Source organism: Triturus cristatus, chromosome 1_1 (genome assembly GCF_964204655.1).
Source record: "Triturus cristatus chromosome 1_1, aTriCri1.1, whole genome shotgun sequence".
NCBI lineage: Eukaryota > Metazoa > Chordata > Amphibia > Caudata > Salamandridae > Triturus > Triturus cristatus.
Window position 1 is genome coordinate 530,043,663 of NC_140579.1, and position 14,465 is coordinate 530,058,127.

A 14,465-nucleotide genomic window follows, 5' to 3' on the forward strand; every position below is an offset into this window, starting at 1 on the left:
GGGGTGTACATACACGGGGGTAGGACACGTACAGGGGTGGGGGTACGACTCGAACATACAGGGGTGTACATACACGGGGGTAGGACACGTACAGGGGTGGGGGTACGACTCGAACATACAGGGGTGTACATACATGGGGGTAGGACACGTACAGGGGTGTACATACACGGGGGTAGGACACGTACAGGGGTGGGGGTACGACTCGAACGTACAGGGGTGTACATACACGGGGGTACGACACGTACAGGGGTGGGGGTACGACTCGAACGTACAGGGGTGTACATACACGGGGGTAGGACACGTACAGGGGTGGGGGTACGACTCGAACGTACAGGGGTGTACATACACGGGTGGGGGTTCGACACGTACACGGGTGTACATACAGGGGGGTGTGTGTACATTAACGGGGAGTGCGACTCGAACGTATGGGTGCTGGGGGGGAGTGTTGGGCGCGTATGCGGGGACATGTCTCCATGGTTGCAATGGGAGTTCGGTGCGGACGGTGTTTTTACCATACGGTTGTGAGATCGACGCACGGGTTGGATCGTGATTCCTCGGTCGGACTTCACTTTTCACATTTGTACGGTAAATCGTACGAGGACGTGTCGGACACATTTTCCGACCCGAGGACGTGTGGGGAAATATTCAGAATGCGGTTCGTATGGACTTTTTACCATGCGAATCGTGATTGCCAGTTTGTACGGCACTTGTACGATTCGTACGGTAAAAAGACCGGATACGAGTCGTACGGGGAATTTTTTTGCCGGATCGTAATTGGCACCTAAGTGTCTTCAACACATACAAACAGTGAGTCACTCATTCATGCACCTATGCACTACGTAATACTCCCCACCGAACCATACAGACACTCAGACACTCATACTGATACTCAAAAAACCAACTAATAACCTATATAGACACTCATGTAGCTACTCACCAACCCATGCAGCCACTTATACACAAAGTGAGAGACTGATACAGATATTTACATATTTAAACATTACTCACTAAGCCATGTATTCACTAAGATACACTTAATCAGTCAGTTATACAATCAATTTTTCAAAAACAAATCATCCATTTAGACACTTATATACCCATTTATTCTTCCATCGACCTTGAGATATACATATATAACACATATGTAATTTTCAGAAAAACACACATTCACTGGATGATGTCATCAGTGATGTCATCAGTGATGTCATTTGAGATGTCATCAGTGATGTCATGAGTGATGTCACTGACCATGTCATGAGTGATGTAATATGTGATGTCATCAGCAGTGAATTGCAGTTGCGCGAGTTATAGTTAGCTGAACTAGCTATAACGAAGGAATTTCAATGGTTTTGTACGAGTAAAAACCCCAGCTAACTATAACGCCCCTGAAACCTATGTTTTTTCCAGTGAATATATATATATATATATATATTTGTTTGCCCTTGTGATATGCAATATATTGGTAGCACGATTCATCCAACAAAAAACGAATCTTTGAGCATATGCAGGCCATAAAAGATCATGATGTACAGTATCCTGTGGCATGTCCTTTCAAAGCTGGACAAACATAAAAGCAATCAAAACCTTGAAATTCTTCTGCTTAGCCCAGGTCCCCAAAGAAGATAGAGGAGGGGACAGAACCAAAAAATTAAGAATACTACAATCCAAGTACATCATAGAATTGCAGACAAAACCTCCACGGGGTCTGAATAATGAAGCGGAGTTATGAGTCCACATTTCATAAAGTTAGCAAGGTGTGCAGAGTTGTATGAAATAACAAAAATATTCTTGGATAACTCAGAATATGGAATGTAGAACGTCTTTAATCAATAATTTACATAGAGAAATCATTTGAGGTATATGGTATTGTTTTAATTATTTTCATTGCGGGAGGAGTGCAACTAAGATATGATAATAATGAATTTCATGTCTTGCAATAATTGCCCATTCATGGCTTAATTCTTAAACAATGAAATAATGGATGCAGTGTAGTGGCTTCATATTGCATATGCATATAATAATGAATTGAAACTTGAGAACTATATAGAACTTTAATTATGTATCTAATTTGGTTGAGAGGGAAACAATGTTTTTAATGCTGATAATTTATTGAATACATGTATCAGTATACCACTCAAAGATTGCCGACAAAAATAACCCTTGAATTTCATGACTAGAGAGTGACTTTCTCTGTGTCAGTGATCTGAATGAATTGCTTCCTTCTTTGATGTCTATGATTTCATTTATTTAAAATACGTTTGTTTTTAAAGACCCCACAGACATTAAAAAAGGTGTGAAGCCGAAACACGTCTGTCTGTTTCTGTGGTCATGTGGTAACTAATAATTGAAGAAATGTAATCGCTCCAGTGTGCGCCTCGACTTATGACCGTGGAAGGAAGGTCATCGCGTGGGAAGCTTTATATATATATATATATATGTATATATATATATATATATATTCACTGAAAAAACCATAGGTTTCAGGCACGTTATAGTTAGGAATTAGCATTTAAAAAACCTTAGAAATTCACTGAAAAAACAGTAGGTTTCAGGGGCGTTATAGTTAGCTGGTTATTTCCCTCGTACAAAACCATTGAAATTCCCCCGTTATAGTTAGTTCAGCTAACTCTAACTTGCACCCCCGCAATGCACTGCTGATGACATCACATATTACATCACTGATGACACGGTCAGTGACATCACTGATGACATCACTGATGACATCTCAAATGACATCACTGATGACATCACTCTGACTCGCGACAAAGCAACATATGCCATACCCTCTTTAAACACGGTAGATCCAATGTTCACCAATGCACTGTCTACACTTAATCCTTGAGATTTATGAATAGTCACTGCATATGCCAGAGAAAATGGAAATTGCTTCCTACGAACATATAAATCTTTAACAAGCAAAAAACGAACTGAAAAATGACCAATTTCTTTAATTTCTTCAATCTGATCAAATTTAATTTTTAAAAATTCAATTCCATCTTTTGTCTGATAATTAACAAAATCCACCACTTTACTCATTGCTCCATTAACTAAACCTTTTTCTACATCCAAATTATGCCTTAAAATTACCCGACAGTTTATACATGCATATAGAGTCTTTTCTAAACCAGACGTTTTAGTTTTGTTTTCAATTTTCCCGTCAAAATAATAGTCATTCCTTCATGCTCTATTTTATCGATGGCTTCCATTTTTATAATTTCATTTTCCAGTTTCAATAGTTCTTCGTTGAGTATAGAACACTCGCGCAGTGTTGGCATTAAGCAGATCACTGATTTATTTTCTGCAATTTTCATGTTTATTTTCTCAGGAACGACATTTTCATTTGAAAACAAATTGGAAAGTAATCGACTCTGCAAAGCTTGTTTGCCATGTTCTGTCAGAAGTCCAATTCTTATATCTTGAAAAATACTTCCATGTTCAGCATCATTTGCCTGTCGCATATTTCTCGTCAGTTCTTTGTATTCAAAATATGTCCAAATGTTCACGTTTCCAACACTACCCAGAGACTTTCTGGTATCTTCATGCGCAAGTGTTTTAAATACTGGCTGTCCTTTTAGAGGAGTGAGTTGCAATAGATCTCCAAAAACTATGATGTGTTTTCCTCCAAATAACACGTCATACTCTGTTTTGAGAATATGCTGCATTCTTAAATGCACAAAGGCAAGCATCAAGTTTGAGACCATGCTTACCTCATCAATAATGAGAAGTTTCATTTTCTTCAGGACTCTTGAAACTTCACAACAAGCTTCTCCAGATAGTTTGTGGTATTTCAATTTGTTCTCATGTTCTACTGGTAGCATTACTAAACGATGTAAAGTAATTCCTTTAATGTTATGTGCTGCCAACCCAGTTGGAGCAGTGACAACACAAGACAAATGAGACTCAGTTGTTTTCTGCAGATAACTTGTAATTACTTTAATTACGAAACGTTTTCCTGTTCCAGCTTGACCACTCCCATACATTCGGATAGGTTGAAATGATGTACATGAGCACTCTTTCTTTTCATGAAGTAATCCATGGTCAATCTGTTCCTTCACTTGCTGATATATTTGTTTCTGTTCAACATTTAGTTGTTCTTCCAAGTATTCTAACTGCATTACATCTTGAGCTTGATGCATTGCTGTTTCTACCTCATGCATGGCAATTGCTGCTTCATTTTCAACAACTGGTTGTCCTAGTGGATCTTGACTCAGTACAGCAGAACTTTGATGGTCTCTAGCAATCTCAGCTGCAATTGTAGCTTCTTGATCAATTTCATCATTCAACATGTTCACATGATTTGCAAAAGCGCTGCATTGTATGCTATCTTTACAAGCATTAAATGAATCTTCATAGCTCTGAAAATCTCCAAGTAATTCCAGTTCTGAACGCCACGGTTTGAACATTTGCAAAAGGGCTAAATAGTACAATTCCCTTTTATCAGCAGTGTCGCAACTCAGTTTCCTGTGATTAATTAAATTTCCTTTCCTTTGTTTCACCAAACATCCTTCGAAACCAATCACAGCATATTTTCCATCATTGATGTTCTCTGTAGTATTCAGTTTGAAAGTGTAGTTTTGCAGCACTTCATAGAGACACATGTTCTCAAGATGATGACTTCTGTTTGTGTTTTATGTGTCCAACATATTCGTTTTCAAATTATCTGTACTTTCTGGGTTTTTTTCTGCTAAATATTCAATTTCTTGAACAGATTTCAGTACCCAATTTCGCATTGCTGCAAGACCTAGACTCACCCAAATGATTCTTCTACTTTTGGAGTATAGACTTGCAGATGATAACCGATCTGAGCATTCATATGCTCCAATTTCTCGATGCGATAACATCTTCAAACTGAAACTGTATAATTTCTTACTTAGAGTCTTCTCGTGAGAAATCTCTTCCCACATTTCTTTCAATTCCGTCTTTTCAGATTTAGTAATGTAGGACGTTACATATCGAGCAACAGCAAAGGAATTGTCCGCAACATACTGAATATCCATGTTAGCGTTCCACATGGATAAAATAACTGGATTGTAGTCATTTATGTATTTTGACTCTTCGCTTCTTATTAAGTTGTAGGTATTTTTCAGAGACTTTCTTGTGATGGTATGTCGCATAGCTGACATAAAACTGTTCACTCTTCCTTTGGATAATACAGGATGTGGAAATGCAAAACAACATTTGGTATAGAACTTATCCTTAGACTTGTACTTTCGTCGACAGTATTTTCCACACCTGTGGCTTTGAAATCGTAAGACTTGTTGTTTTAAGTGTTTATCTTCTCTGCTATTGGGTCTAGCACATGTTGCATATTCTTCAATGAAAGACAAAACAGTATCATCTGAATCTGTTCCAAATTTGGGGGCGTCCTTGATCCATAACAACATTTGTATATGAGGAGCACCTCTTGCTTGATACTCCTTTCTCCAAAAAAAATCCACAACTTCTCCAAGAGGAGGATTCTTTTTATTGCAGATGAAAGACATCATAGCTTCAAATCTATGATTGAAATATCTGCATACATTAACAGGATCCAAAGAGCACAATTCTCCAGGTGTCTCGTATTCAATATTTTTTTATTTGAATTTGCCTCTCGAAGAAATTCAAGTAAATCATACCAAGCATGCTCAGCACAGCTTAGTGTAACGAACCATGTAGGCATTCCTAAGTACCGTAGCATACATTTCAGTTCTCCATGACAACGGTACCAATATTGATTAGTCCCACGCTGACATACCATCAGATTAATCAACTGAGATTCTAAATGATCATCTCTCTGATGCACTTTATCCATAAAATCCTTTGCAGTTACATTTTGCAGATGCATTCCAGTTTTTAAAAAGTGATTTTCTGCATATGAAAGTCCAGACAAGTCTCTTTCAAATAGAAGATGAAACATATAAGGGATACATTGTCGAAATCTTGGATCTTCTGCATATAATCTTGTTGTCCGATATTCAGATGCAGGAATCTGCACAGGACGTTCATCATATCGTCCACCTTTTCCTGTTGGAAACAACTGCGGGAAACAACGCGCTTCCAAGCTCTCTTCCCATACACTCATCAGACTTCATTTTGCTTTTTTCATTTGGAACAACTCAATTATATTCCCCATCACTTCTTTGGAATGAAGTGAATGTACACTGTAATGTTCATAGATTTCTTCACATCTGGACATGTCCACTTTTTCAATTTGTCCAATGAGGGGCCGATTCCGATAGCAGGTCGGACAGCTGTCCGTAGCCTTACCGTGCGAATGACACGTACCCATAGCCGGTCCGTCCTGTAGAGTAAGTACGATGCACATAACTGCCAAAAACACGACCGACACGTAGGCTGTGATTTAAGCTCCATTCCCCGTCCGAGCCATAACTCCTAACGCTGAACCGAGTCGCCCGAAAGCAGTATCCATAGCAGTTTCCGGCATGACAAGTACGATGCGTACTTCCTACGCGCCGGACGGGTCGCCATGTACGGCACTTCACAGCATCCGGAAAACAAGCATATCAGCTACGATTCGCGCCACAAACCAATACATGGCTACGAGACGGACCAGCTTGCAGCGGGTACGAGACGGAGCGACAAGCAGCGAGTACGACACGAACACATCATGAATCCCATCGCGCAGGTCATACCAGTACTCTACACCTATGACCGGCTCAGGAACCGGCACCGACGGCGCAGGCGGTAAGTCAGACACCTACCACATAAACAAACGACACGTACCCGCAAAATGGCACACACACACAGGGGATCCACATCCTGGCCACTAACAACAGCCCACCATAGGGGTTGCATGGCCAGCACCACTAACACCCCCAGCCATAGGGCTGATGTTGCCCATCACCCCTGTCACCCCCACTCACAGGGGACCTGTTGCCCATCACCCCTGCCACCCCCAGATATAGGGCTGATGTTGCCCATCACTACTGCCACCCCCACTCACAGGGGACCTGATGCCCATCACCCCTGCCACCCCCAGCCATAGAGCTGATGTTGCCCATCACTACTGCCACCCCCACTCACAGGAGACCTGTTGCCCATCACCCCTGCCACCACCACTCACAGGGGACCTGTTGCCCATCACCCCTGCCACCCCCACTCACAGAGCTTATGTTGCCCATCACCCCTGCCACCCCCACTCACAGGGCTTATGTTTCCCATCACCTCTGCCAACCCTACTCACAGGGGACCTGTTGCCCGTCACCCCTGCCACACCCACCTCCCATCCTGTAGAGTAAGTACAATGCGCATAACTGCCAAAAACACGACCGACACGTAGGCTGTGATTCAAGCTCCATTCCCCGTCCGAGCCGTAACTCCTAACGCTGAACCGAGTCGCCCAGAAGCAGTATCCATAGCAGTTTCCGGCATGACAAGTACGATGCGTACTTCCTACGCGCCGGACGGGTCGCCATGTACGGCACGTCACAGCATTTGGAAAACAAGCATATCAGCTACGATTTGCGCCACAAATCAATACATGGCTACTAGACGGACGAGCTTGCAGCGGGTACGAGACGGAGCAACAAGCAGCGAGTATGACACAAACACATCATGAATCCCATCGCGCAGGTCATACCAGTACTCTACACCTATGACCGGCTCAGGAACCGGCACCGACGGCGCAGGCGGTAAGTCAGACACCTACCACATAAACAAACGACACGTACCCGCAAAATGGCACACACACACAGGGGATCCACATCCTGGCCACTAACAACAGCCCACCATAGGGGTTGCATGGCCAGCACCACTAACACCCCCAGCCATAGGGTTGATGTTGCCCATCACCCCTGTCACCCCCACTCACAGGGGACCTGTTGCCCATCACCCCTGCCATCCCCAGCCATAGGGCTGATGTTGCCCATCACTACTGCCACCCCCACTCACAGGGTCCTGATGCCCATCACCCCTGCCACCCCCAGTCATAGAGCTGATGTTGCCCATCACTACTGCCACCCCCACTCACAGGAGACCTGTTGCCCATCACCCCTGCCACCCCCACTCACAGGGGACCTGTTGCCCATCACCCCTGCCACCCCCACTCACAGGGCTCATGTTGCCCATCACCCCTGCCACCCCCACTCACAGGGCTTATGTTTCCCATCACCTCTGCCACCCCTACTCACAGGGGACCTGTTGCCCGTCACCCCTGCCACACCCACCTCCCATCCTGTAGAGTAAGTACAATGCGCATAACTGCCAAAAACACGACCGACACGTAGGCTGTGATACAAGCTCCATTCCCCGTCCGAGCCGTAACTCCTAACGCTGAACCGAGTCGCCCAGAAGCAGTATCCATAGCAGTTTCCGGCATGACAAGTACGATGCGTACTTCCTACGCGCCGGACGGGTCGCCATGTACGGCACTTCACAGCATCCGGAAAACAAGCATATCAGCTACGATTCGCGCCACAAACCAATACATGGCTACGAGACGGACCAGCTTGCAGCGGGTACGAGACGGAGCAACAAGCAGCGAGTACGACACGAACACATCATGAATCCCATCGCGGAGGTCATACCAGTACTCTACACCTATGACCGGCTCAGGAACCGGCACCGACGGCGCAGGCGGTAAGTCAGACACCTACCACATAAACAAACGACACGTACCCGCAAAATGGCACACACACACAGGGGATCCACATCCTGGCCACTAACAACAGCCCACCATAGGGGTTGCATGGCCAGCACCACTAACACCCCCAGCCATAGGGCTGATGTTGCCCATCACCCCTGTCACCCCCACTCACAGGGGACCTGTTGCCCATCACCCCTGCCACCCCCAGACATAGGGCTGATGTTGCCCATCACTACTGCCACCCCCACCCACAGGGGACCTGATGCCCGCCACCCCCAGCCATAGAGCTGATGTTGCCCATCACTACTGCCACCCCCACTCACAGGAGACCTGTTGCCCATCACCCCTGCCACCCCCACTCACAGGGGACCTGTTGCCCATCACCCCTGCCACCCCCACTCACAGAGCTTATGTTGCCCATCACCCCTGCCACCCCCACTCACAGGGCTTATGTTTCCCATCACCTCTGCCACCCCTACTCACAGGGGACCTGTTGCCCGTCACCCCTGCCACACCCACCTCCCATCCTGTAGAGTAAGTACAATGCGCATAACTGCCAAAAACACGACCGACACGTAGGCTGTGATTCAAGCTCCATTCCCCGTCCGAGCCGTAACTCCTAACGCTGAACCGAGTCGCCCAGAAGCAGTATCCATAGCAGTTTCCGGCATGACAAGTACGATGCGTACTTCCTACGCGCCGGACGGGTCGCCATGTACGGCACTTCACAGCATCCGGAAAACAAGCATATCAGCTACGATTTGCGCCACAAATCAATACATGGCTACTAGACGGACGAGCTTGCAGCGGGTACGAGACGGAGCAACAAGCAGCGAGTATGACACAAACACATCAGGAATCCCATCGCGCAGGTCATACCAGTACTCTACACCTATGACCGGCTCAGGAACCGGCACCGACGGCGCAGGCGGTAAGTCAGACACCTACCACATAAACAAACAACACGTACCCGCAAAATGGCACACACACACAGGGGATCCACATCCTGGCCACTAACAACAGCCCACCATAGGGGTTGCATGGCCAGCACCACTAACACCCCCAGCCATAGGGTTGATGTTGCCCATCACCCCTGTCACCCCCACTCACAGGGGACCTGTTGCCCATCACCCCTGCCACCCCCAGCCATAGGGCTGATGTTGCCCATCACTACTGCCACCCCCACTCACAGGGTCCTGATGCCCATCACCCCTGCCACCCCCAGTCATAGAGCTGATGTTGCCCATCACTACTGCCACCCCCACTCACAGGAGACCTGTTGCCCATCACCCCTGCCACCCCCACTCACAGGGGACCTGTTGCCCATCACCCCTGCCACCCCCACTCACAGGGCTCATGTTGCCCATCACCCCTGCCACCCCCACTCACAGGGCTTATGTTTCCCATCACCTCTGCCACCCCTACTCACAGGGGACCTGTTGCCCGTCAACCCTGCCACACCCACCTCCCATCCTGTAGAGTAAGTACAATGCGCATAACTGCCAAAAACACGACCGACACGTAGGCTGTGATTCAAGCTCCATTCCCCGTCCGAGCCGTAACTCCTAACGCTGAACCGAGTCGCCCAGAAGCAGTATCCATAGCAGTTTCCGGCATGACAAGTACGATGCGTACTTCCTACGCGCCGGACGGGTCGCCATGTACGGCACTTCACAGCATTTGGAAAACAAGCATATCAGCTACGATTTGCGCCACAAATCAATACATGGCTACTAGACGGACGAGCTTGCAGCGGGTACGAGACGGAGCAACAAGCAGCGAGTATGACACAAACACATCATGAATCCCATCGCGCAGGTCATACCAGTACTCTACACCTATGACCGGCTCAGGAACCGGCACCGACGGCGCAGGCGGTAAGTCAGACATCTACCACATAAACAAACGACACGTACCCGCAAAATGGCACACACACACAGGGGATCCACATCCTGGCCACTAACAACAGCCCTTCATAGGGGTTGCATGGCCAGCACCACTAACACCCCCAGCCATAGAGGCTGATGTTGCCCATCACCCCTGCCACCACCACTCACAGGGGACCTGTTGCCCATCACCCCTGCCACCCCCAGCCATAGGGCTGATGTTGCCCATCACTACTGCCACCCCCACTCACAGGGGACCTGTTGCCCATCACCCCTGCCACCCCCACGCACAGGGGACCGGTTGCCCATCACCCCTGCCACCCCCACCCATAGGGCTTATGTTGCCCATCACTACTGCCACTCCCACTCACAGGGGACCTGTTGCCCATCACCCCTGCCACCCCAGCCATAGGGCTGATGTTGCCCATCACTACTGCCACCCCCACTCACAGGGGACCTGTTGCCCATCACCCCTGCCACCCCCACTCACAGGGGACCTGTTGCCCATCACCCCTGCCACCACCACTCACAGGGCTTAAGTTGCCCATCACCCCTGCCACCCCCACTCACAGGACTTATGCTTCCCATCACCCCTGCAACCCCCACTCACAGGGGACCTATTGCCCATTACCCCTGCCACCCCCACTCACAGGGCTTATGTTGCCCATCACCCCTGCCACCCCCACTCACAGGGCCTATGTTGCCCATCACCCCTGCCACCCCCACTCACAGGGCTTATGTTGCCCATCACCCCTGCCACCCACACCCATAGGGGGCCTGTTGCCCATCACCCCTGCCACCCCCACTCACAGGGGACCTGTTGCCTATCACCCCTGCCACCCCCACTCACAGGGCTTATGTTTCCCATCACCCCTGCCACCCCCACTCACAAGGCTTATGTTTCCCATCACCCCTGCCACCCACACTCACAGGGCTTATGTTGCCCATCACCCCTGCAAACCCCACTCACAGGGGACCTGTTGCCCATCAGCCCTGCCACCCCCACTCACAGGGGACTTGTTGCCCATCACTCCTGCCACCCCCACTCACAGGGCTTATGTTGCCCATCACCCCTGCCACCCCCACTCACAGGGCTTATGTTTCCCATCACCCCTGCCACCCCCACTCACAGGGGACCTGTTTACCATCACCCCTGCCACCCCCACTCACAGGGCTTATGTTGCCCATCACCCCTGCCACCCACACCCATAGGGGGCCTGTTGCCCATCACCCCTGCCACCCCCACTCACAGGGGACCTGTTGACCATCACCCTTGCCACCCCCACTCACAGGGCTTATGTTTCCCATCCCCCCTGCCACCCCCACTCACAGGGCTTATGTTGCCCATCACCCCTGCCACCCCCACTCACAGGGCTTATGTTGCCCATCACCCCTGCCCCCCCACTCACAGGGGACCTGTTGCCCATCACCCCTGCCACCCCCACTCACAGGGCTTATGTTGCCCATCACAACTGCTACCCCCACTCACAGGGCTTATGTTGCTAATCACCCCTGCCACCCCCACTCACAGGGCTTATGTTTCCCATCACCCCTGCCAACCCCACTCACAGGGGACCTGTTGGCCATTACCCCTGCCTCCTCCAGCCATAGGATGGGTGATGCGCAACACATCCAGCATACGCAAACATCAGGTATGTCTGCAAAATACATCCCCCACGACATCATGTCAACAGTGTGTAGTCTGTGACAAATGCCCACAACAGTGAATATAGCTAGGAGCATACAATGTAAGTAACAGCACATGTGTGACTAACACATGAGTGTGACATACACAAGGCAAGCATCACCATAGCACTGTGGCAATGTAAAAAGAACACCCCCTCACTGTGTAGAACAGAAGTCAAGTGGGGGCTCATAAAATGCAGCAGATGTTGAGCATTGTGGTGATGGGGACCAAAGCCCCCTCAAGACAGTGACCAAAGGTAAGTGTCATCATGGTCAAAGCTGCAAATAACAAACAGCATGTATGATCCCTGTTCCCAACACATCAAACACTTCTGGGGGAAAATAGTGGTTGTGTCCCATACACACAGAGATGTGTTGAGGCAAACAGTGCTGTGAAAACATAACACTCTCGGCCATGTGCAGACAAGCACCACACATGGGGGCTGACAATGCGCACAGTTTACAATGACACAACAGCAGAAGTGACCATCACCAAGCATGCACACATCTCGAAAATAGACATACCAACCAAAACAACATGTGTAGACTGTAGGTGTCAGCTCACTAACTCACATTCCATGCCAGCAATGGCACCCAACAACCAGGATGAATGTTCACAATGATGTGAAATGACTCACAGGGACAGCATGCAAAATCACAGAAATAGCATCCAGACAAAGGCCCACAACAGCAATACCAATGCACTGGTGCAGATGCACAAACACAAACAGGCAAACTCACACTGCACATCGGACACAACATGTGTGTGTGTGTGTCACAGTATCCACAGGCAACTACACAACACATGAGAGGGGCTGAACCACAGTGACACAGATGTGGACACAGTGCCATACAAAAGTAAACCATCATTGGGACACCCTCAGTGGGCAATCAGGCGTTGGGAGATGAGAGGGAGCACAACAGACACATGTGACACTAGCTGGAATGAACACCAACTAACACAGCAAGAGACTGACACACAACAGCACAATCCCAGGAACAAGACATTGGTGTGACACAAGCATGCATGACACCTCCACTGTGATGACAAAGGCAGATGTCATACAAACTGGGAAACCCAGACATGTGTCATGTGCTACAAACATACATCACACATACACAAACACAAATCACTCAGCATGGCCCCTCATCCATGGACAAACGGGAGCTAAGGGACCATCCATGCAAACATTCACATCAGTCCACCATCAACACCACACACCTGAACTGCAACAATGTGTATTTGTGAAGCCCACATGGACAGGTGACATTGCACATACCCACATGACAAACACAGGAATGTTGGCAGGAACTAAGGTGCACACACACATCACAAAAGGACTGTTTACAACCTTGGGGAATGACAGACACACTGCACAGTATGCAGTACATGGCCATGACCTCAAAGCTCATGTGACCTTCACAATCCCTGCCACTGTCCCAGGACTGAGCAGATGCCAAGGAGGAACACAAGCCACCCATGCTGACACCTGCCAGCATCACTGCCGTGAACCCGACAAGTGGGAGCAGTCACACACACACATACAAATGTCTCAATCACTGAAAACTACCACCTAGGGACAGCTACATGATATTGCGAACAAACAAGTGCCTTGAGGAACCCTCACTGTGTCCCATCTGTGTCTGACAACATCATCAACACTCAGAACTGACAAATCACAATGATGATACACCAATTAACAGTAGTGAGTCATGCACCCACACATCTGGTAGCCCATTGGAAAAGTAGTAGGATTAACCCAGTGCCACTCAGCAAGCATCAACAACATGAACATATCAAGGGAACACTGTCTGTGTATGAACAGGGATGTGGACACACACACACATACACATACAACACACACTATGGGCCCAGGCCATGTCACTGGACAACACACTAACTTGAGGGGACACAACTCCTGTGGGAGCCCAGCTGTGCCAAACATATTCACCCCAAGTCCCACTCATGTCTGCAGAACACTTGGTCAGTCAGCCATCAGTTACCGCACAATGAAGGCTCTGGTCACAACAGCCTAGGTACGTGAGTCTCCCTTAAGTCATCTGCACATACTCAATACATATGTACAGCAAGTTGCACAAAGGACCCAGTTGCTCCTATACCAATAATGCCCACACCTGTAGGGCCAGTAGTGATGAGCACAAAGTATGTGGAAGTGACTATTTGGACAATGGGAAGCACATCATATGTGCAGGGTTGCAAGCCACAGATGTGACCATGGCAATTAAATGTTCACAGAGAGATGTACACAAATGGTTGATCCAGACACACCCAGGTAGCTGCAAAGGAT